Source organism: Paramormyrops kingsleyae, chromosome 7 (genome assembly GCF_048594095.1).
Source record: "Paramormyrops kingsleyae isolate MSU_618 chromosome 7, PKINGS_0.4, whole genome shotgun sequence".
NCBI lineage: Eukaryota > Metazoa > Chordata > Actinopteri > Osteoglossiformes > Mormyridae > Paramormyrops > Paramormyrops kingsleyae.
The window spans coordinates 17,309,310-17,333,721 of record NC_132803.1 but is presented as its reverse complement, the minus strand read 5'-3'; the positions used below and the strand labels follow the sequence as shown (position 1 = coordinate 17,333,721).

Below are 24,412 nucleotides of genomic sequence, written 5' to 3'. Positions count from 1 at the left end.
GCACATCATTCACACCTATGGGCATTTTGGCAGCTCCAATCAACTTCAGCATGTTTGTGAACTGGGGGGGAGGGGGGGGGGTGTAAGACTCAGGGGAAACCCCAATATGACATGGGGAGAATATGGAATCTGCAAGCTGTGTGCCACAGTATTAGAGAAATTTAATTTAATAGCATTGTGCTGTACACAGTATTTAACAATGTACAATAGCATTAAAGAAAATCAAGTTTGATGAAAACACACTTACTGTGTAATACAATATATATATAAAAATTGCTATATTGTCAGGATACGTTTTCACATTCTGCGTCTGTAGCCTCTGGGACAGGCTCCAGACACAACCCTGAATAGGACGAGCAGAAGCAGTAACAGAAAATGGATGGATGGATGTTCTTACATTTTTTTAAAGCATTTTGACTCATACAACCATTTTGAACCATACAATATTCTGGGGGCAGACAGACTTTAAAAATAACATCCCACTTTTCCTTTATGAAACCACAATTTACGTTCTGCCGCCGTTGATAAAGCAAACTCATTCAGCCTTACCATTCCTCTTGCATTTGACTGACTAACTGAGCAGTTAAAAATGTTTGTGCTCATACAAGTGTTTAAGGCGTGTTTTCAAATGGTGCCTAATTAATTTAATGTTGACTTGATCCATAACTTTAGAGGTGAAGAATTATGGGTGTTTGGTAAAGGTTGAGTTATACATTTATCCAGTTTAGGTGTATATATTTGAGTGTGTGTGCACTCCAAGAACAGTAATCTAATAATAAACCTTTGCAGCATGAAATCAGTTTTTCCCTTTCCATATATTTTTAAATGTGTAACATCTGAAAAAAGAAAATAATGTAAAATTATAACAGCTTCCTGGCATATATCACTAGTAAGAACACAGAAATGAAAACGTGTCTTCTCTCACATCGACATCAGAAAACATGAAGTAGATAAGTCCGCCCACCAGGCAAGCAAAATAGGTAATTAGATCAGCGGTGGAGGTTTTCATCATCAGCGAGAGGCCGTAGCATTGTGTTTTTCCACTTTTTCAGGAGACTTGGTGTAGTGTTACGGGGGACGCTACAGTGGGGCTGTCGGGGGGGGGGGGGGGGGGGTGGTAGAGATAGAGGGTCCACGAGTCATGCAGGGTTGGAGGAGTTGCACTGTGACATCTATCAAGGCCACTGCAGTTATCCTGTCCGAGCTTCACTCCCCAGCGGCAGCGTGAGCGTTATAATGGCGCTTAAATATCAAGGGGAACTTATGTCTTTCGCATTTAATTGCGGTTTCAAGGTTCAAACATTTGCCCGACCAGTAATTGTGGTTTTCAGCACCATAGCATGTGCACCATCAGACGCTGGAAGAGAGACACGTGGTGTGCGCCGCCCACAGAACAACGGCATTAGCGGGAAACACAGAGGGGAAAACCTTCAGCAGATGCAAATCCACCTGAGGAAGCAACTTTGAGCAAGTAAATCCACGTAGCAGAAGACAAAGAAACCAAATTCACCATGGAACAGGATCACCATGACAGCACAATAATCAATCATATTTTTTTCCCTTGTAGACACTAAAACTACAAATAGTTTTATTGGGAAACTAGCTGTGCATCATGGTAAACCGGGTAACCAGAGGCACATTAGCAGATCATATGCCAGGCGAAATCACGGTGAGGGACTCCAGGATCTCCACACTGTACACACTCCTGCAGCGACAAAACACTGCCCAGCTGCACTCCCCTGTCAGAAATGACACCTCGTTGATGTGACTCATGTCGCAAGCTTTGATTCATATTCGAGTCCAGGCATCACATTTTCTTCAGCTGTATCTTCTATACTGTCACTTCTGTCTAGTGCATCAGTGACGAACGCTCTATCTGAAAGGATTCTGTTTTTTACTAGCAGGTGGCCCAGAAGAAGCCAATAAGCTATTATGATATAATCAACACTATCCACCCTTTGCAGGAAAAAAAGAAAAGTTCAGGCTACAAGGACACTTTGCTAATGTCCAGCTAATCCATCCATTTCCGGAACCTCTTATTCAGTACAGGGTCACTGTCAGCCTGGAGCCTATACCAGGACGCATAGGGTACCAAACGGGACATCCTGACCAGGATGCCAGTCTATAACAAGACACACACACTTTAAACCCACAGTAACTGATGTAGGAGGCTGCAATGCTCACCATACCACCCGTAGCTAATGCTGATTGAAAAGTTAATACTTAAAAGACAACATTAAGTGTTAATGCAGGGTTTTATCAATACTTCTCCCCGTCAAAGTTAAATGAGACTTTGTGCCTCTCTGATTAGAGGTGGACGTTAATTATGGATTACGATCACCAAGGCAGATCTTTAGCAGCGGGCGGAGTTCCCATTAACTCTGCTGTTAGAGTCCGCATGGGCTGAAAGAAGGAATGAGTTTGGGGGCAGGATACCCGCAAGAGTAAGCGGCCGGACCCAACGGAGGCTGCGGAGCGCCGGCCGGCGGAGCGTAGCGCTAAACGCGGAGAATTCCGGGCATGTAAAGAGGAGCAGGATACTATCGGTATAACTAAAGCCAGGTGTATGTGATACGCTCTGCGTGATCTTATGAAGATATTACAGAAAACACGTAGTTTAAGACTATTCTGTTCTGCAGAAAAGAAGCAATACAATATTTTGGGGCTGCCTTTATATCATAGCAATTGTGTTGTAAAATATATTGCAAGGGATAAAAATATGAAGTGTTGACGCTGACTCACCAGGCAAACAGGACCCTGAGAAAGACTTGGTGAACATGACTCACGTTGTCTATTTCGGTAGTATTTTCATGGCAAGAATAATGTACTCAAAAAAAATAATAATAAATAGGCCTAAACAAACAAACAAAATCAGTCAGTTCGTTGTTTATTTGCTACAGATTATTTAAAATAAAAATATTAAAAGAAGGGCGAAAAGTTATTAATTAAAAAAAAAAATCTGTATAACCGAGTCCATGACCTCATGAAGTAAGCATTTCTTAATTGCCGATAAAATAAATATGGTGATCAGTCTTGTAATAGCCTAAGCGAATGTGTCAGCATCGTTTTGTCCGACAATAATTCAATAAGTCGGCGCATATAATACGTTACATCATTACACTGAAATATTCTTCTGGCAAACATTTGGCTGGAAATAATACTACAGTGGCAATCAAACAAACAAAATTATAAGGTTTGTTCTGGTATCGAGGCATTTAGTAATTAAGGCGAATTAATAGGATTAAACTGCCCTAGCGTTTCTAAGTTGCTGATAAAACGTAAATGCAGCCGAGGTTTAAGTGAATTTACTCCGATCGCTTGGTTGCCAAAAGCTCTGGGTCTTTAAGGCAGCACACTTTGATGCATCTACATCGGGCAGCGCAACGTCGTTTTGTTAAATCCAGGCTGGTCTCGGAATACAGTTTGACGCAGGCTGCCTCCTGTAATGAGATTTCTGATGGCCTGACACCGTGCATGGGGATCGGACTCCCCCATCCCGCAATCTACGGATGACTCAGAAGCTGCAGCATCCAGCTCTTTTCTAATAGACGGATCCCTTTTGCTTAACGCCGAATCCTTTATGCCGCCGACGGAACCTGACTCACCGTCATCGGAAAGCACGCAGGGCGGCTGTTTTAAGTGCAGGAACAGTCCGGCGATCTAGCACATTTCTCACAGTCGTGCATCTCACTTGACACATAAAAGCAACTTTTCTACGTATCTTGGGTGTATTATAAGCACGATGCAAAACACTTCGGGACAATTAGCCACTTTTAATTTATAACAGGGGGTAGTTAATTGCGAGAAAAAGGGGGGGTTGGAGGTTAGGGTTCACTTGCTTTTCCATGTAGGACAGGGATCTACAGGTAATTTTACACATAATCCCTTTACAACTGAAGGCTAAAACTGACGTTTGAACAACAGTTGTAACAGCATACAGGCTATAGAAAGTACACAATTTAAAACTAATTTTGTATAAAAGCCCGTAAAGTTTCAAAAATGATAAAAAGTTGATTTGTGACAGTAAACATTAAACGATGTGTGACTGTATTTTTATTGAAATAGAAGTCGTCAGCCTAAAACCGCTACAAAATGTAGCCGTACATACAGTTTATAGGATCACTACTATGCCCTGCTCAATAAAATGATAAAGAAACGTCGATTTAAGTATTGATAACGAAAAAGAAACGCAACGCAAAAGAAACAGGGAATCGCTTCTACCCAACTAATAAAACGAAAAAAAAAATCACTCACCGGTTAAAAATGGGAGAAGTGTCGATGTTATGAGTGAATACCCACAGTCCGAAGATAGATGGTTGCGGATTTAACGCTGTTGATTATCCTACGGTCACTGCGACGGGGGGTAGTAACTGCCGGCGAGGTTTCTTTTCTCTTTCTCTCTTCTTTTTACGTTGCAGCTGTGCCTCTGCAGTACTTTCAAGAAAGAAGGGAGAGAGGGAGGGTGGTGAGCGAGAAAGGGAGAGAGAAAGGGAACCCGGAGAGGGAGGGAGAGTACAGGGAAAATGCAATCAATACTTGTATTCTAGGGAGTGAAGTGGGCAATCCCGTCTAATGGAATAATCTAGCTGCCATCCAGTACGAGGTGAAAACTTGAAATACTGTTTGTAGTGCCAGCGAAAACATAAAAATAGAAGTGAATCTAAAAGTAAAATTTAATTAATTTAAATTGAATATTTATATTAAGTTATATTAAATATATATATAAATAGGATCTTCAGACGAAGAATATCTTAATCAAGTTATTTCCATTGTCTTTGTCCACAACAGCTTCATCTTCCGACGACTTATTTCGATAAGTGTCATAGGGGGGCAGATCCAGGCATCACTGGAACACATCCTGGGTGCATCACAGGGTAACGCATGCACGCTTACAGAGGGAAGAAACCCTAATGAGGGGGAGAACATGCGGCCCCCACAAACACACATCACGCAGGTGTGAGGTAACAGTGCAACCCACTGAGCTGTCTTCCTGCAGTGCTTAAATGCCATGAATTACTCCGGTCTACAGCACAAGAGAGGAAGAACACAACATTACTGCAGCACTTGATAGTAATTTGCCATCAAGTATTTGAGAACACAGTAGTACTTCAAGAGGTCTGTTTAAGGATTGTGTATATTGTTTCAAATCCATTTTCTATACCTGCTTGTCCTATGCAGCGTCACAAGGCAGATGATAGCTAACCCATTACAGGGCACATACATGCTGACAGACAGTCTGCAGCTGCGATTCACCTTAGCAGGTTTTTGGACTGTAGGGGGACTCGGGAGAACCTGGAGGAAACCCACAGTGGCATGAGAACCTGCAAACTCCACTGCAAAGCCCCAGGTTTCAGAGGTATGAGGAACAGTGTTCATCATTGCATCACCACGCAAAACTAAATTACAGTATAGCCACGAGTCTACATCCTTTACCAGTGATGGTTTTTTGAGCTGTATGTCTAAAGAGAATTATAACCAACTGATTTAATAGCTGGATCTCTGGAAACATAACAGGTGTCAAAAGAGAGAGCTCTTGATAAAGTTGATGTGTAAGCTGGAGTGAAAGGCCCAGAGGATTGCCCCGTGATTGCCCTGTGATTGCCACTTCCCCAGCAGCGTGTCACGTCGCCAAATCCAATGCTATTTTTTTAAGGACTTGGAGGGCTTCCTGGAGATTTCTGAGGCAATCCCCACCCCCACCCCCACCCCTCCAAAAACAAAAAAAAAATCCAATTCTTCCTGCTTGGGTGGGATGGAGCCACATGCCACATGCTCGGTTGGAAATAACCATAAAATGTGAAGATGGAAGGAAGGAAGCTGTGAAGTTCCTTCTCAAAACCCCCGAAATGCATAGAAAACTCTGCAATTACAATAAACAGCAGATGTTTCATTTGAGTTTCAAAATGGTGGCGAGTGAATATTGTGGAGCTTGGGGGGGTTAGAACTGCTAATTGCCCCGTTATTAAAATAATATGAGCTCTGCAGCCCTTTATGTCAAAACTGGGCATCTGGCATTTCCAGGCATATAGGCTTTTAGTTTATTAAATGAAATGTATGATTTAATTAACCCCACTTCTCCACCAATTGGATAACCTGCCATTTTAATGACGTATAACATTGTTGTTCTTATACTCAGACTGCAGGAGTGGCCTGATGGACAGTAATCAATGAGACAGGTTCAGCCACACAAATGCTGCCAACCTCTGTCCAATGATCTCACACTTTAGTCTTTTTTAAGACTTTTAAGGCTCAGCCTTGATATGAATCTGCCAAATAATTTTCCTTTAATGGTTTAGAAAAACCTGCACATTTGAATGTAATTGTAAGGCAAAATTTGCAGCTGCATCAGGTAAATGAAGCGTATTATTAATATCAACAATCACTTCAGGGCTGCACGCTGTCATACCTAGGGGGCAGTGTAATGAAATCCGGAGCGATAAACACAGCAGCAAAGGGGAGGCTGTCCCTGCATCTGAGAGAGCAGCGGCCAGCCTGACAAAGCCTTGGGGTTTTTCCCATCCATTGCACTGCACAACCTGAATAATGTGGCCTCATTCTCAGCAAAGCAATGCTGTAGCCTCTGTCATGTGACCAGTCATGGACTACAGCTTTGAATTAGCTTTTAAATGCAGTTTTCCTATACATATTATAATAAAATTTTATTTTGTGGAGAACTAATCACATCCAGCATGTTCCCTTGTCTTATACTCCATGCTGCCTGGGATAGGTTCTAAAGATGGAGGTCCTACTCCTAAAGATGGATGGATGGATGGATGGAGGGATTGCTTCATTTACTGTGTACACTTTACAATCAATGTGTAACCCCTCTCTATTAAATGAAAGAGTTTGTCAAGCACCCACGGTGAATTTTAATTCAAGCATTCTAAGCCTCTCTGTCATTTTTCATTGTTGTCTGATCTCATCTTGCTCCAGCAGTAACACATAAGGGTGTTTCTTTGGCTCTTTTCAACATTTATTTATTAATTCTTTTTAATTTGCATAATAGATACTTGTTTTGTACCAAGCTGTTCCTATAAACTAAAGCTAAATTGATGCAAATTTATGGAGTTTCCACTTGAGATATACATATTTTTTGAACAAAATACACCTGTCAGTATCAGAACATTTTTTTCTTTTGTTTTGGTTAATTATAGGTTGTCTTGGGTGTTATTCTGCAAAAATAAATTCATGCTAATTTTATGTGGGTTCTGTGTTATTGTTCAACACCCACTAAAAATTCAGATTGTCCACTTAGGCAGGAAACAGTTCTAGTCATGGATGAACTGTGTCATCACACCAGCATTTAGGATTTCTCTTGGTATTTTCTCTATAGTATATTCTCTATAGTATACCACTTGGGTAGGTATCACTACCAAGGCGTGATACAAATATTTCAGTGCAAACCCATATGCAGTTTAAAATTTTAGAGAAACACGTTTAATGGGATGTAAAATTGGCAACATTATTCTTGCATTATTAACTGGAAATAACAAATCTGAGGGAACCAATGAGAATCCTTGGACTTGCAGTGATGATTACAGATTTTTTTTTTTCCATTGGATGTATAGAAAGCTCAGCAGATGACAATGTTCAAGACAAAATAAAATTATTTCTTTATTTTATTTAAATGTCCCCATTCGGTTAAACCAGTTTATGATCTACAGTGTTTCATAATCCCACCCACTGTTAGTTTCAAGCTTCTGCTTTTCCCATTACGTCAGTGTTTCCCAATCTGCTTCTCAGGGATCCCCAGAAGCTCCACGTTTTTCCTCCCTCCCAGTTCCCCGAGCAAAAATGTGAATTCTCTGGCAAGGAACTGGGAGGGAGCAACTGGGAGGACTGACTGGGGGTCCCAGAGGGCCGGGCTGGGAAATGCTGCAGTAGGTCTAGTAGCTGCAAAGGGTTGGGATTCCATCTGTCATGCAGAAATGACCCAATTAATGAGCCAGTTGTGTTAACGACATTTGGCAAGTTGAGGGAAGCTTCATCAGGCTGGTCTTAGGGACATAGATTCAGTGATTTGTGATCCAAGCTCAAGCTGATGCTCTTCTGTCTCCACAGTTCTATCAATGAAAATAATCAGCCAACGGGGCTCCTTTAAGGGCCATGAGCTTTGTGTTCACACTGCCCCCTTACCTGAAGCAGCTGGCTGGGATCTCCTCTGGGGGGTCCAGTTTACACAATACGAATAATGGGGGACCCCCCCCCCCATTCTCAGTGCTGGGGTTTCCCTTGCTCTGGCCCACTTTTATTTGGGGGTTCAGGTTTTAAAAAGGCTGCAGTGCTGTGCATTAAGTTAATCCAATAAATGTCAATTATTCAACAGTCCTACTTTTAATACAGAAAAATCACTGGCAGCAGTGAAAGATGAAAATATGTGAATGATTTTGAGGATTACCTTGAAATTTCACACCTTGTTCAGTGCGAATTTTAATTTAACCATCATTATTCATGATGCAATTCTGACTTTTATTTACAGAATTATGCAAATAATATATTAATAAATTTATGCTGAAATGTTACTTAATACTAAATATTAAATAATTTGCCACCCAACCTCTGGGTACGCTTCCTCCCACAGCACGCAGTCAGGGGACTTTGCATCTCTAAATAGCGTCTCTGGGTGAGTTTACCCTGCGCCTGGCATCCCATCCAGGGTTCCCCCACCCTATTATTGCCACCCCGTCCCGGGTGCTCCCGCCCTGTGCCTGGCATCCCATCCAGGGTGTTTCTGCCTCCTACTCTGTGCATCCATGAAGAGGGTTAGGGTGAAATAAGAACATTTACGGTAATATAAGTTAGTATACAAATACATGGCATAATCTATATGACATAACAGGCAGGTTAATAATACATGGTACTATACTGTAGCCATTTTACATCTTATTGATTCAATATATCCACCCATCCATCTTCACCCTGCTTCTGTAGTGAGGGTTGCAGTTCTGTATATTGTTCTTTAAAAAACATGTCACATCCATGTTTTCATCCAATCTGTTCCACTGGAAAGCCATCCATGGACTGGAAAAGGAACTTCCCTTTCTAATAAAAACCTACAGTAATAGTGCTTCGAATACGTAACCCTCCCCATCCGATTCTTTAACCATCCTTTCTCTTCTTTGTGAGACACATTTTGAAGTCCTTTCAAATCACTGGAGTGCACAGATGCACTTATTTTAATGCACAACATCAACAAAAACTTCCCTGGATTTCCTCTGGGTTCACGTATTGAATTTTGTAACATGAAACCCCGTTCAGACCTGACACTTTCTGAGATCTGCCCCTTCCCTTTTAACCATTTGGTAACTGTTATCAAGGTTGAAATGTTCAGTAAATGAACTTTGTTAATATGTAACTCTCCATGCAGGTGGAGCTGATAATATTCTTTTTATGCTGTTCATATTTTGAGTTTGGCGGAATGGATGTTCAGTTGCATCTACTTAACGATTCCTCTTCACGTCCTGATGTTTCCTCTTCATGTTTTCTTAGTATTTCTCTGTCCGTTAGTGTGTCACCATGAATGAGGTACTGTTATTGTCCTGGGATCTGCACAAGCCACCGGTCCATACTTGTTGTGTTGTGTACCACGATTGTCCTTGTCTGATCCTGACGTGCTCTAGCCATTGTGTAATGACCTATCATGTGTGAGCTCTCCCATCCTCCTTGTGTTTCCATGCAATGAGTTCGAAGCCTTTGTTAATTGTGTGCAATCCTCGTAAGGGCTGTTTTGCTTCACGTAGAACCGTCTCACTTTGTCTCACTTCGTCTCACTCCATCTCACTCCGTCTCACTCCATCTCACTTTGTCTCACTTCGTCTCTTCTCCAGTGCTGCAATGCCTCGATCTGCCAAGTGCCACAATACGATTTATAAAATAAGAATTATCATCACGATCTACAACTGAATAAGAAAACCAGAAAGTGTTTAAACTGACAACTTAGTACAAAACAGGGTTATTTCTACAGTGAATTAATTTATTCAGTATTTATGGCACACTGGTCATATGCATGTAAATAATCTAGCATTGTATATTTCAGGTCAGGTCAGATATGGGGAGCCTGTACTGGTACAGCGTGTTGCTGCACCACCACACGACGGGATCCCAGTTGGTGACCCACCCTGGCCGACACACGGTCCAGTTCCACCCTCCAGAAGTGCCCACCTACCTGCTTCAGCCAGATATTATGTGGGCGTCCCCTTGGCCTGGTCCAGCCGCTCGGGTCCTCAGAGATGTGGATCCTGTGAGCCAGATCACCCTCAGGGAAACGCGCCACATGGCTGTAGGGCTGTAACTGATGCTCCCTCACAATGCAGGTAATGTGCCTCATTCGGGACTCCTCTAGCAACCAGTCATTTGACACAAATTCCAACCAGTGGTACCCAAGGATTCTCCAAAATGACAGTCACATTGATGATATTGTAGACACGGTTACTTGTGCTGAAATAACTCAGCTTTTGAAAAAAAACAAATCATCTCATTGATTGCAGCAGAACAATAGTCAAATGCATTTATTTCCTCATAACAGGTACCAGAAAAACTTTTAACAAGACTTTAAAAGGTCGAACCATGAACCCAAGCAGGTGCTGGTCAAAGGTCGTGTTCTGGAAATAGGTGTGCAGCTAGAAATTCTGTGCTCCCAATAAAAGGTCCCCCCAGAATGAAGCAGGGTGCGTGTGTGTGTGTGTGTGTGTGTGGGGGGGGGGGGGGTTCCACCATAGTAGAAATTGCAGAGTGAAGGCCCCCCAGAATACAATATACTGAGCAGATGTATAATGTTTCCTGAGCATACTGTATGCATTATTCATTTTCATATTATTGGGCAACTATGAAGTGCTGGTACCCCCAAATCTGCCAGGACATCCGTGCCCCACCAACACCCCTTACTGGATGCATAACTGTGTTACATTTTATCTAAAAGATGTCGCTCATCTGGGGACCTTCACTGGATCACTTTCAGAAGGTGCTGACATACCTGGAGTACAAGCTGAAGTTTCCCCATAATAAGCATCAGGGGCTATTGAGCTGCACTGTGTAGAGGCATCGTTACGGGACAGAAGCATGAGCCATGGGGCCGATCATCTCCGTATTCACGCTGCACCATCTATAATCTGTCATCCTATATTAGTCCCTCCGATAATAGATGGATTCTGACATTGATGTTAATTGCTTTTTTTTTCCGCTGGGCAGAGGTAAGTGTAGATAACTGGCTCTTTCTTTTGGGTCAGATACTCAATGGTCCTCAGCACCTTCCCCGAGCAGCATGAATAATTCATCGGTATTTGCTTGCCTCTGTGATCATATGTTCTTATTATCAGTTATTTACATGGGAAGTTAGAGCGAATATCTCCTTCAGGTTCTGTAGGACGGCCACCGAAATTACCGGTGAACAGCTTGTCTGTTGAGAACAATCACTGTGGTGGTTCCATTGTGAATACGCTCATTGTCTTAGATCAGTGGTTCTCACCCAAGTCCTTGCTCCCCCAGTCCACATTTTTGTCTGCCGCCTACAAACGGCTCCTTTGATGGACTGGCTCAGGTATGCAGATGATGAACCCGATTGCTTTAGCAGACCATTTTGCCCATAGCAACTTGCTGGCTTCATCCATTTGCGTGGGTGGATATTTCCCTGGATTCTGACCCGTTGTATAAGGGTACAACAGAGGAGTTTCCCAGTTGGAACTTGAGTCATTCTGGGCACGTCCTGGGGAGGCTGACGGTGCCGAAGCACCTGCCACTTTTGCCCAAAGCATTACATCATTACATGTGCCCCTCTTTTGAGCTTCCTAATGCCCCTTTTCAATATTCGATAACTGACCATCATGTACAAAATCCCCCCCCCCCCCATCAGCAAAATATACCCTCTGCTGCCCCACCCCATTACAGCACCTACCCCTCCAACGGCACTGTTCAGGTCATAAGTTCATACCCGTAGCCACTAAAATAATCTGCTTTAACATCCAGTGATGGCCGAGATATAAATTTGAATCAGCACACACATTTTTTTACACACCAGATTTTTACTCATTTTATATGTAAGCAACGTCATACTAAATACGAAGCGCTGAGCAGTTCATGCGGATGGTTACTCTGGACGTTTGGGTTCCCTTCCAGGCACATAACATAACCCCAGCCCTTGGATGGAGCTGCTTCATACAGGTACTTCCTACCACAGCCAGCACCAGCGGCTCTCTAAACATTCTCTGGAAATGGGAGGCATCAGGCATGGAAGCCATTTTGCTCCTCAGGCATACTCGTGCTATCCATTAGCTCAGTGCCGGTCTGGAAACCACAGGCGTACCAAGCATGCAGTGTGGTTTATGGGGTCCTCTATCTGCGCAGAACAAACATCGATGCCTGGGCCATAATTTTACAGAATGTCATCCGAATCTCATAAAGGCCTGCAGCTGAGGGCTTGATGCATCCGGGGACGAACGGCGGTCGCCTCGCCGGCATCTCTAATGAAAAGGGACAGGGAGGAAGCACGGAAACATGTAAATCTCCTTCTACGTTCGCACTCACATGGGCTGCATTTTAAAGAGCACGCCGGGGACGCAGCCGTAACCGAAACTGAAGCCATTCTGCAGTACAAGATAATTTAGTGCCTGTCCTCCTGAATACCTTCTTCAGCTTAGTAGTAAAACCTGGAGCGTCACATATGGCTTTAAGCAATTTGTCTATACAAACTCTGCTGTTAACAAAAGCAAGTTGTCAGGTTCCTGAACTCTGGGCAAAACCTAGAATATCCGCAGCTTCTCTCACCACGTTCCCACCTACTGCTAACACATTGTTTTTTTCCACTTCCGGTCCTCGCCGTGTTTTTACAACATGAAATCTGTTCTGAAGCATTTGCCATTGTGTGTGATTTATTAAGCCTCTCTTCAGCAGCTCTGAATGCATGATGGATTACACTGTTTAAATGATTTAGCTTTCGCTTCCCCCCTCAGGCCACAGATCCTATATTGATTTTTAATTGCAAAAGGCTGTTAAGACAAGACTCATTCTTTGTGATGTGAATGAAATTAATCAAAATGTATTATTTGAAGAATACAATCTGTGTGTGTATTAATGCATATTATTAATCTGCAATGAAATAATGCTGTACCGTTATATAGTAATAATGCATGACTTATGAATTCACTAAAAATATGTGAATACTTAAAGTGATGTCTTATAAGGTGCACACACACACACACACACACACACAATATTTATTTAAATATCTATTGTTTGTTTGTTTGTTTATATATAGCAGCTGGCAATTAGGCATAGCAAGGGTGCAGGTAAATACCCCCTTGAGGGGCAGTTTATGGGAAAATGGGGGAAAACACACAAAAGGGTCAAACAGAAGGCAGAAGTCCCATCAGGACGATCCTCCTCCGTGGGTCACATGGGCAGAGAGAGCTACTGCTTTGCCCCATCCTCTATCCTCCGGACCTCCTCCCCTTTGCAAGCGTTAATCTTACTGTTGAAGACAGTTCTGAACCCCACCCCCTCCGCCCCTCCCCCACATGGGGCAATTACTGGCTGCCAGCCATGTCCTGTTGATCCTCACAGTGGTCAGTCATCAGAGAATCATGGCTACCTTAGGCCTGCATGGTGTTGATCACCCCCTACTGGTCTGTGGCAGCTTCCCTGTGGACCATTATGTCACTATACATATAAATATAGACAGGAAAGAGCTTAATTACCTTTATTGTGTCCTGTCACATGCCCAGTGCCAGCATGTGCATAACTAACCCACTTCCAGGGCTGACATTGTACTGGCTGCTCCCAATTCTGCTAATGAAGAGAACCTGCCAGTTGAAAAATCTCCTAAAGGCAAAGGTTTGGTAATGCATTTTGTAAAGGATCCAGTGTTAGAAAGTTACATTCCACAAATTCGTCATCACGCTGGCTCTCAATGCACTTCTTCATTCACCTTTAACCTGGCGATGTCGGGTTCCAACGTGACAGCCATAATTAACTCCTCTCTGAGCCTGGCGGCCCCACAAGTCTCCCGGAGATGACCTCACAGACTACCCTTATCTTTTAAGTAAAAGGGCTAAAAGTGCAAATTCTTAAGTTTCCCATTTAACTGCAGAAGGCACCACACTGGAGCAGCTTAATGTAAAACAGTGAAACTACATGTCAGATTCCTGGTATTGGCACTAACTGCATTACCTTACCATTAATCATTAATTGGTTCATTTTGTACCATGTGGTATACAGTAGTGTGTGTGTGTGTGTATATATATATATATATATATATATATATATATATATATATATATATATATATATACAGTATATTAGTTCACTACCAGTAACAAATAACAATTAATTTAGACCATATACTGAAAATGATTTATGTCCTTTGCTTGTCAGTGTTCAGGAGATCAGGCCTGTGTTTGCTGTAAACTACATAAATGAATAAAGACTCATTTACACACCTGCATTTTCCCCTGATGCAATTTAGCTGAAATCTCAGCTGCCTGCTTCTCTCTGCCCTGCCACCTTCTGTCAGTCAGCTGCACCAGCAGCTGAAGCAGCATCCAGCCGTTCAGCATGAACACAGGCGATTCGAGGGACTCTGGGGGCCCTAAGCAAAAAACTCCAGCTCCCCCCCAGCATGGTAAAATATATTACCTTTATTTTACTGTGAAGTGCAAATTAATAATATCAACAAAGAGAATTTCTTTTCACTTTGAGAAAAATAGAATACACAAAAAAGCAGATTTGTCGTTGCGATGTACTATGTAATTGGTCTCCCTTGGGGGCCCCTTTACAGCTTGGGGCCCCCAGGCCATTGCCTGCCCTGCCTGTCATGTTGCAATGCCTCTGATCATTGCTTGAAAGTTTACAGCTCTTATCACCTCTAACACAAGATGACCTCATATTTCAGTAATATTTAAAAGAAAAATGTATTTTACTTAAAAAATATATACTTTATAGTTTTGCCTCAGTACACTATACACAATTAGCCATATGCATTCTGGGGAAAAAGCAAATTGATGTAAGTTCCCATGAAGACTTTAATTGGTCAGTAACCTTGGGCAGCTGCTAGTCAGAGCTGTGAAACATCAGAGACTGCCAGTCTATGCCAGGCACAAGGTAGGGGCACACCCTACATGGGATGCCAGTCAAGCACAGGGAACATATGCAGTTAGACACTGAGTGTATGTCTTTGGAGGGAACCACATGACACGGGAAGAACAGGCAAACTCCACACACATACAACGAGGTGGGATTCAAACCCCCAACCCTGGAGGTATGACAATGACAGGGCTACCCACTGGGTAATCATGCCACCTGTAGACAGCAACAAAATGGATAAACCACTAGAGTGAAAATCCATCCATCCATCCATCCAACCTGCTTGTCTATTCAAGGCTGTGGGGGGGTCCACTGCCTACCCCAGATTCTACAGGCACAAAGCAGGGAAAAAACCCAGGGTGGGGCTCCAACCCATCACAGGGTGAAAATGCAATGTTATTATATTATTATTAAATGCATATTTGTATGGGTAATTTGATGTGCATTTAGTTAAAAAATTCAGGTAGTTTTAACACTAACATAACAACACAAACCGATCACAAATTACAAAATGTAACTGGTTAAAGTAGACTGTTTCTTATGTGATGTGTAAAAGTGTTCAAAATAATGGCAAAAGCAAGGGGTACCATATGTTTAATCTAACAGAACCCAGTGGAAAGGGAAAACATTTAAAATGGATATTTGTTCCTCAGAGATCTTAGCAATGTGTTTTTTCCCTTAGCTTGACATCTCATTTCCGAGTCAATGTCTGGGGATAGCAAAATATTATTCTGTGTGTGTGTGTGTGTGTGTGTGTAAAAATTAAGTTCAGAAGCAGAGGCAGAACCTGCTTAACCAAATAAAGACCAACCAGGACCAAATTGGGAAGAGAATTCAGGTTCCCACAATTTACCAGTAAGAATAATGAGCCTTTTTAAACAGCCTAAATCTCTCCTACTCATTTCCACACTAATAACCACACTATCAGATAAGTATCAATCTGAAGAGTTATCCCTTGACAGACATCACCACCTAAATTCAATTATCAGTAATATAAGTTGGCAAATACTCAATCATATACGTTCCTTCCTTGCCTTCCCTCCTCCACAGAGACCCAAGACAAGATGCCAATAAGCAATATACTGTACATGGCAAGGAAATCCCAGGTGAACTCAAATAATTCTATGAATACAGTAAGAGACTGAGAAGCAGATAGACGTAATCGCTTTGTTTTCCCTGCCCAGCTGCCGTTTGCTCCCCATGTGCTGCATTATGAGGATGTTCCCTTGTCTTGTGTCACGTTTCATTACATTTAAGTCACTGGCCAAATGACCCCCCTCCCCCCCCCCCCCCACATCTGCGACATAATCCATTAGGCCCAGGAGGGGCCTCTGGGGGTATACTGCCCCTCCTCTGCCTCTGCTTGCTATTATCTTCTATGACATTTAGGACAGCGAATCCAAAAGTGTCTTTAGAATACAGAAAATCAGAAATGTAAAATTGCCACTCAAAATAGACCAAAAAATATATGATCATTGTATAAGTATGCATTCATCATTGTATGAATTCACCTATTGTATAATAATCAGAAATCAGAAAAGATTTGAAGGGGGTAAAAATAGCACAACTGTTGTAATATGAGGCAAAGAGGATGCAAATGCAATAATTTTTCACATCAGAAAATCCAGGGAAGCTTAAGACTTATAATCTCACTTGTACACAGAAAACCATGTTCTATTTTGATTCCCATCAGGCTGAAACCATCAGGCGGAAACCATTAGACGTTCAATTTCCACAGCGTCGTGCATGTGGGGGAGGGGGAATAGGAGTCGTGAGATCATTAAGATGGAGGGGAGTCACGTTTCTTTTTCATTCGCTGAGCTGTGCCTTCCCCTTCCCATAGCCACCGACTCCTCCGCAACATGGCGATGACTCATAATCACAAAGCGAATGACAATGATCCCTGGGAGAACGTGTCTCCAAAGCAACCTGCCTCGGGAACGCTTTATCAAAAGCACGCTTTGCGGGGAACATTTCAGTCCCTCTTTTACTTTGTGCTGATCACCTGACCTTACTCACTCAACCACAGCAAGCAAAGATAAAGCATAATAAATGTCTAATAAATAGCAAACTCTTAATGGAATTTGGGTGAACATTACACTGCGCTATAATATTATTAAATTGTTCCTGTTTACCCTGTGATGGGCTGGCCCCCTGTCCAGGGTTGTTCCCTGCCTTGTGCCCATTGCTTCCGGGATAGGCTCCGAACCCCCCGCGACCCAGTAGGATAAGCGGGTTGGACAATGGATGGATGGATGTTCCTGTTTAAAGTTGTATAATTGTACTAATATTAATAAAGGACCATTTAACTATTTTATAGTGAAAAACTTATATTCAATCAGACAGTATATTATGTCCTGTTATATTCATTTTAAAAATATTTATTTGATCTTTAAGATGCAGTTTCTTTCAAAACTGATTTCTAAATGCTGGAAGTAGTTTCTTTTATTTACTTGTTTAGCTAATGTGTTTGTCTGAAGTGACCCATGGAACCCATTTATTGCGATGCTTGTCTTACCTGAGCAGTTCAGCAGGTTCAGTCCTTCGCCCAAAAGGCTGCAGCAGGACTCACCTGGGGCCAGAGACCTGGGGCTACCAGATACAGGTTCACATCCTTCATTTCTGCACTCTATTGCTTCCTTTGTTTAGGTTGTTTTTGATGTCTTCAGCTGTGCGAAAATCAGGAAGTGATCAGAGTCCTTAATGACAGCAAAGCAATTACAGTATAGCAATGATTTCTGCATATTTTCAGAAAACAGAGATCATTAAAATGTATTATCTTTTTTTATTATTATTCATCGAGTAATTAAAGTAGTGTACATGTTTTAATGATATTAATTAAATCAATCATGACTTGCTCAAACCTTGATTAATTTTAAGTGGTGCATGGGCACTCATTTACACTGTTTTTGGCTGTGCCTTTAATTGCATATGGAAAGCGACTTTTAATTAGAACATATACATGGCATCATAATAATTAGCGCAAAGCTGATTGTGTTCATGTCAGCAAATCATCTTTTATATTCCCTTTCGTCTGAGAGTTTCATAACATCGGATGTTTTCATCGAATGCAACATGCAATTTCCACCTATTCATAAATTTTTACATATTTTACTGGGGCAATTCAGGCTAAGCACTTTGAAGAAAGTTATGGGTTTATATATTCTTAACCACTACACCTCCTGCTGTTCCAGTTTATTTTTTAATATTAAAAATGTTGTGGGTGCTATGTTTGTCTGTGGTCACTGAAAATGCTGTAAATATGTGTTGCTTTCTGAATCCTTACAGCATTCCTCCCCTGCCATATCTCTGCTATTTATCACTTGGTTGATTTATAACAGGAAGTTCTCAGATGCTGCCAGATACGCCTGCAGAAAGTAATGAAAAATCGACTTGTTGATATTGTTCAGACAAAGGAATTTGCAATGTCTGGGCGCTGGAAAACTAAGGATTTCGCATTTACAACATTTATACGTATTTCTTACCTTGGCTATAGTAATGATGACATAGAAATGAACTTCATTTGTGCCAGAAGGCCTTATCAGGCATGTACAAATTAAGCAGTAACTAAAACATACAAAAGTAAAGAAAAATAAATATTCTATGGCCTTAACAATGTAACATTCGATGTGGAATATCGAATATCGAACAATGTATTCTTTCTTATGCTGGGGCATGATAAAGGAGCGAAAAGAATGACGACCCAAGGAGTGGCTCCAACGAAAAGGGGTTTATTCACAAAACAGAACAGAACACAAAGCAGAAACCCGAAAATAGACAACGAGGGACCAAAAGCAAAACAGGAAAATCAAGAACAAACCAAAGCACAACTAGGGAACAGAGAAAAACAAGGAGCAGGAGTAGAAAACAACCGCAGCTACTATAAGACACATTAACAACTACAGAACTAACAAGAAATAACTATCAAAAATACAGCTAACAAACTCACAGGAACACAGGAATACAGTCACACATGGAAAATGGCCACAATGAACCAACAAGGAACAGAACAAGAACAGGCACTTAAATACTTAGACAACAAGACTAACAAGGGGCAGGTTTGGATCATAATAAAATCAACCAATCAGTGGAATAAGTTACAATTAACAAACACAGAGACTAGGAAACCTTAACAAGCGCTAAGGGTTAACAACAATATTGGAATGACTACAAACATAAGTATAAGCAGAACAAAATCAAGGCACAAGCAGGGTAAACCTTAAACAATCACACAAAGCAAAGCAGAAAACTAATAAATATTAAATAACAGGAACTCAGGACTGGAGGGCATCAGCCTCAGAGCCGCTTGTTCAACCCATTGAGCTACACAATGGCTCAGGGAGCAGGGAGACACGCTAGGGATCGAGACGACCAGCGACACCTTCTGGCCAGATAGGGAGAAAACAAATGGGACACCGACCCTGACAGATTTTTATATTTAGCAGTCATATAACATAGCAATGACAATCAACATATTGTACAAAACATTATATACTTAGGATGAATGGTATTTGCTTTTTTGCATCTTTTTCACTTACCCTGGGTAGGACTGGGGGCAGAGGAGGGTCATGGATACCCTGGCAGATTCAGGAGGCCCAACAGTTTCCCGGGACCCTTGGATATGTGAAATCATATGTAAAATCTGGTGGGGGGGCAAGATGACATTTTGTTGGGGGGGCAGAATTTCTTGGTACGCTCCGGTAGAACCAAAAACAGAACCATGTGACTAGATGGGAAAAGAAACAGGGACCGAACAAAACTGTACAGAGGAACAGTAAAGAATGACAGAGAAGACGGCCTTTTCAGTTCCAGCAGAAAGGAAGCACGCTGAAAAACGAAACAGACGGTGGGAATGAATGGGCTGATCACCTGAATTCACCCTGTTTTTCCCTCCATACATATTGTATTATTTCATGGGGGGCATGTTTCCTGTTTTCCTGGGAAACAATCAACACGTGTCTGACACAAAAAAATATGACCAAATATAGTTTTTAGATAGGGTATTTTATTTTGTCATTGAAGATGGAGTGCATTAACCGGGAGTTTTACAGCACAAATCCTGCTGGAATTTGAATTTTCTGTGTGTTTATCCATAATCTGCACCTATTTAATCACTAATTTTAACCAGCTGCTCAGGAGATCACCCCAACCTCTCTGCGACCCGATATAGTGCTCTGGTCTTCCTTCACCAAGGCGGTCATCATGGTCGAGCTGACCATTCCGTGGGAGGAAGGAATGGAGGCTGCCTTCGAGAGGGAGAAGGACAAGCATGCAGAGCTGGCAGCTGCATGCTCTCAGGCCGGGTGGAGGGCGTTCGCATTCCCACTGGAGGTTGATTGCAGAGGCTATGCAGGAACATCAGCTCAGCGTCTCCTCAAGTCCCTAGCCATCAGAGGTATTGCTGAGGAGGCAGAGCAGGGGAGCTTCTGGCTCTGGCTCCGCAGGAAGGACAAGCAATGGGGAGGAGCAGGGATCTTAGGGCCAGATGCAGGGGGCAGTAGGGAGACGTCCCAGTCGCTGCTCCACCACCCAGAGAAGTTCCAGGATTAAAGGAGTGAAACACCGGAGAAGGGCGGCTCCCGGCTGACGGCCCTGCAGCCGGGAGAAGGGCACTGTCAGAGGTGCGCCAGGCAGAGACGGCAAGCAGGTGGTCCCAGCTATCTGTGCTGAATAGTATTCGTCTTGAGTGCAGATTTGAGCTTTATGTGTAGAATTATGTAATAGGCTGAGAAAGTTTCTCCTATCCTATCCTATCCTATCTAAAAAAAAACAGTTTCTTCCGCACAATCCTCAATGACTGACTCCTCTTAAAATACTGATTAGCAGATAATGCTTTAGTCGAGCAGCAGGGGTAGTATGCCTGACTCCCCAGTATGTTTCACTGAACAGCTTTCTTCAGACTGACTCATAATAAATCACAGCAGAGACAATCACACTGTACTCTGGGAAAACATGCTCAAATTTCACATTAAACATGAATAAAAACATTTCATCTTTATTAAGACAGCCGCATAAATCTTAATACTTTAAAGCCAAATAACAATTAGCTAGGGGGAGAGGCAATAATGATTAGAGCATCAAAATAGTTTACAGTTTGGAAATGATTGGTAAGCATTGTAATGCATTTCAGTAGCTGTTAGGGGTACTGTAAAAATATTCTAGCTTTGTCATGCATCTTTAATTAAACAGCTATTTTGTTTCTGAAACCTCTGTGGCATAGTTGTTATTGTATTGTTGTTAATGATTATATTATGAACTTCACCTTTATTATTGGGTAGTTGATTAAAAATCCAGGGGTGAATGTTGCAACAATGTTATGTTTTATTGGTTTTTGTTTGTTAATGTTTTCACATTAGACTGAAATGTTTCGATGGTTCACAGAAAACTGTCGTAGACAATTCAATTATACTTTTATTGCAGCATGAATTTTTATGAGCCGATAAACACACAAGAAGCCTATTACTTTAATTTTACAGATATTAATTGTAAGCTTTTGACATAATTAAGTTAAATCAAAATCATTCGTTAATTTAAATTTGGTTTGATTTTTATAAATGACTAATGAAAACAAACGCATGATAAAATCCACGTATGGGGTACTGGCTGGTCTTTTTCAGTAATTTGTAAAGCAAACTCAAGTAGATCTATCTTAAAATATCAAAAACTCTCTGCTTATCGAAGACAATAAGACAACATAAGATAAGGTGCTTCCTTTGTGTATTAACCTGCTTACTCAGGATCAGAAGAAACAGATGAATGCTGTATTTCATTTCCTGTATAGAGCATTTGAAATGAGTCCACCAGCTTTTCAAGACCAAAGGCCATCTTTTGCACTGTTTCTTTCTATGCTATGGGAAGGCAAAAACTGGCCTGGCAAACAAAATTTAAAAACAACAGCAGCGTGCTCATCAGACTGTCATCAAACTCGACAGATCGCGCCATGTTGATGACTGTCTCCCACATTAAATGAACACCGCCAGATGTTCTAATTTGTGACAATGTCAGTCTGTATGAGCACCTTGCTAAATGAACGTTTTGAGTCATTGCTCATTGTATTACAATGTAACTCTCAAGGGGTCTTATAATCTATAAGATAACTTGTTTATTAAACGTTTAAACTTCATAATCATCCAGCCACTTTCCCATACCTGCCAACATTTCGGTTTCAAAATACTGGAGTTATTTTGGTGGTGAAGGGTGGGAATTGGATAAGTCAGTAAGTAGATGATTAAATAAATAAACAGATTATATAGATAGTTAGACAGACAGACAGACAGACAGATGGCTGCATACACCCCTTAAATTGGACTGTTTGTTGCTAGGTTGCAGTAAGGAATGGGTCAAAACTGTATGTAGTGTGTGAATTGTGTGTCTAGATTGTGTTTCATAAACAATCAGTCAAGTTGGGTGACATCATACAAACATACACAACTTATGGATTCATGTATGACAGTTATTCATAACAGTTTGAGGGCCAGGGAAATTTCAGGACTTACCCAGGAGAAACAACAACATGAGAAGGTGCCAGGAGATAGCCTTGAAATACAGGAGAAACCCGGGGAAACGGGAGTGTCTGCAGGTATCCTTCCAGCTGCTTATTCTGCTCATGGTCCAGGGGTCTTGGAGTCTCCCCAGGTAGCACAGGGCATAAGGCTGGGGCTCCATCTTGGACAGAAGGCCAATTAACATTATAATCACAATGGGAAAAGCAGTCAGTACCAGTAATTGTGGGTAATTTTAATGTTTTTTACATTATCTTCTGTGGTTAGTTTAAAATGTATCATCATCCTTCCTAATAATGTCCATCACCTTCCATCTACAGTGGTTAGAAATTTATGTTTTAAACACAGTCTCCTTTCTGTTCTCATTTGGGGTTGGGGTTGGGGTGCAGTGCTTGGGGTGCAGTGCTTGGGGTGCAGTGCTTGGAGTGCAGTGCTTGGGGTGCAGTGCTTGGGGTGCAGTGCTTAGCACTGTTGCCTCACATCTCTGGGGCTTGGATTCAAGTCTCCACCAGAATTCCATGCATGTGGAATTTGCATATTGCTATCATGGAGTTTCCTCCAGGTATGCGGGTTTTCCCACACAGTCCATAATCAGGCCGAGGCTAATTGGAGTTACCAGATTCCCTGTAGGTGTGAGTGAATGGCATGTGTGAGTGTGCCCTGTGACGGGTTGGTGTCCCATCCTGGGTCACTCCCTGCCTTGTTCCTGTAGGCTCAGGCCTCCCTGTGAGCCTGAGTAAGATGAGCAGTTTCGGGAAATGGATGGCATATGTCCTCAATCTGTCTTTAGAGGATATTATCAGCATAATGCCCCTACTGGTCAGAGCCTCCACCTGCAGCTTGTCCCTCAAAGAACGACTGTCCCATCATGGCATGAGGCTGCAGAAAACAAAAAACATCTCCTTCTAAGATTTAACATGAAATCCAGCAGGACGGTGTAAAGGATGGATCAAACCACCTAATGAACATTTATATAAAGACTGTCTTCCACACTTCTGACCATGTTTTGGTATGAATCTCCCCTCTGCTTTGTGTATGTGTGGAGTTTGTATATATTGCATATTCTCCCCATGTCACACGAGTCAGCTCAAAGAAATACAGTTAGGCTGATTGGTGTATCAGAACTGCCTGTCCTGTATGTCTGTGCATGTGAGTGTGTCTGCATGTGCCCTTTGATGAATTGGCATCTTGTACTCCAGCCTTGAGCCTATAGCTGCTGCCATGCAACCCTGACTAGAATAAGCATTTGGAAGATGGATGGATACATGGATGGATGATTTTGGGCAACAGCTCAAGTCTGGATAGTTCTTAAGAGCTTTAGAATGCAGATCACACTATTATATATGTATTTAAAAGTTAGATGAAGCTTGACATTATTCCATTCAATATTATCAAGGGCAATCTGCTCTAGGACAGAGAAACTGCAAGATATTAAACCAATGAAGGTGAAATAAGTACAACTGATGATTTATGAAACATGGCTGCAACATTTTTTTAAATTCACTATAAATGACCAAATTAACCATTAAGACTATCTGATGATGTAGATGTCCGTCTTTGGTATTTCTCAAGATTAGTGCTAAACGGCAGAAAGCCAGTTGGAAGTCTAGTACCAGCTGTGGGACAAGAAGTGACCAAGGACTGTAGGAGAAGAGGAAGGTGAGGAGCAGAAATGATCTGTTTTCCTTTGCTAGGTTTGTCAGTCATTTATTCATTAATAATTTAACTGATGTAGATTTTGCTTTAAAACACCCAAATAAATATGTATTAGCTGTTTGATACTTGTGTTTAGATATGACTTGATGGTTTTATTTTTGGGTGTCAGAAGAGTCCACACA

At 41.8% G+C, this 24,412-nt stretch overlaps 1 protein-coding gene across 2 annotated transcripts in view; it reads right to left on the bottom strand.

Moving 5' to 3' along the window:
• Positions 1–4,531, bottom strand: part of LOC111849762 (synaptic vesicle glycoprotein 2C) — a 61,488-nt gene extending 56,957 nt beyond the window's left edge. The window contains exon 1 of one of the 2 annotated variants that reach the window (XM_023822929.2): positions 4,255–4,531. The gene's annotated coding sequence lies outside the window, so the exon portion shown is untranslated. Of the gene's footprint in view, positions 1–3,605; positions 3,710–4,254 lie in introns of those variants that run through there. The other variant, XM_023822930.2, reaches the window with a different exon arrangement.
• Between the last annotated feature and the right edge of the window lie 19,881 nt (positions 4,532–24,412).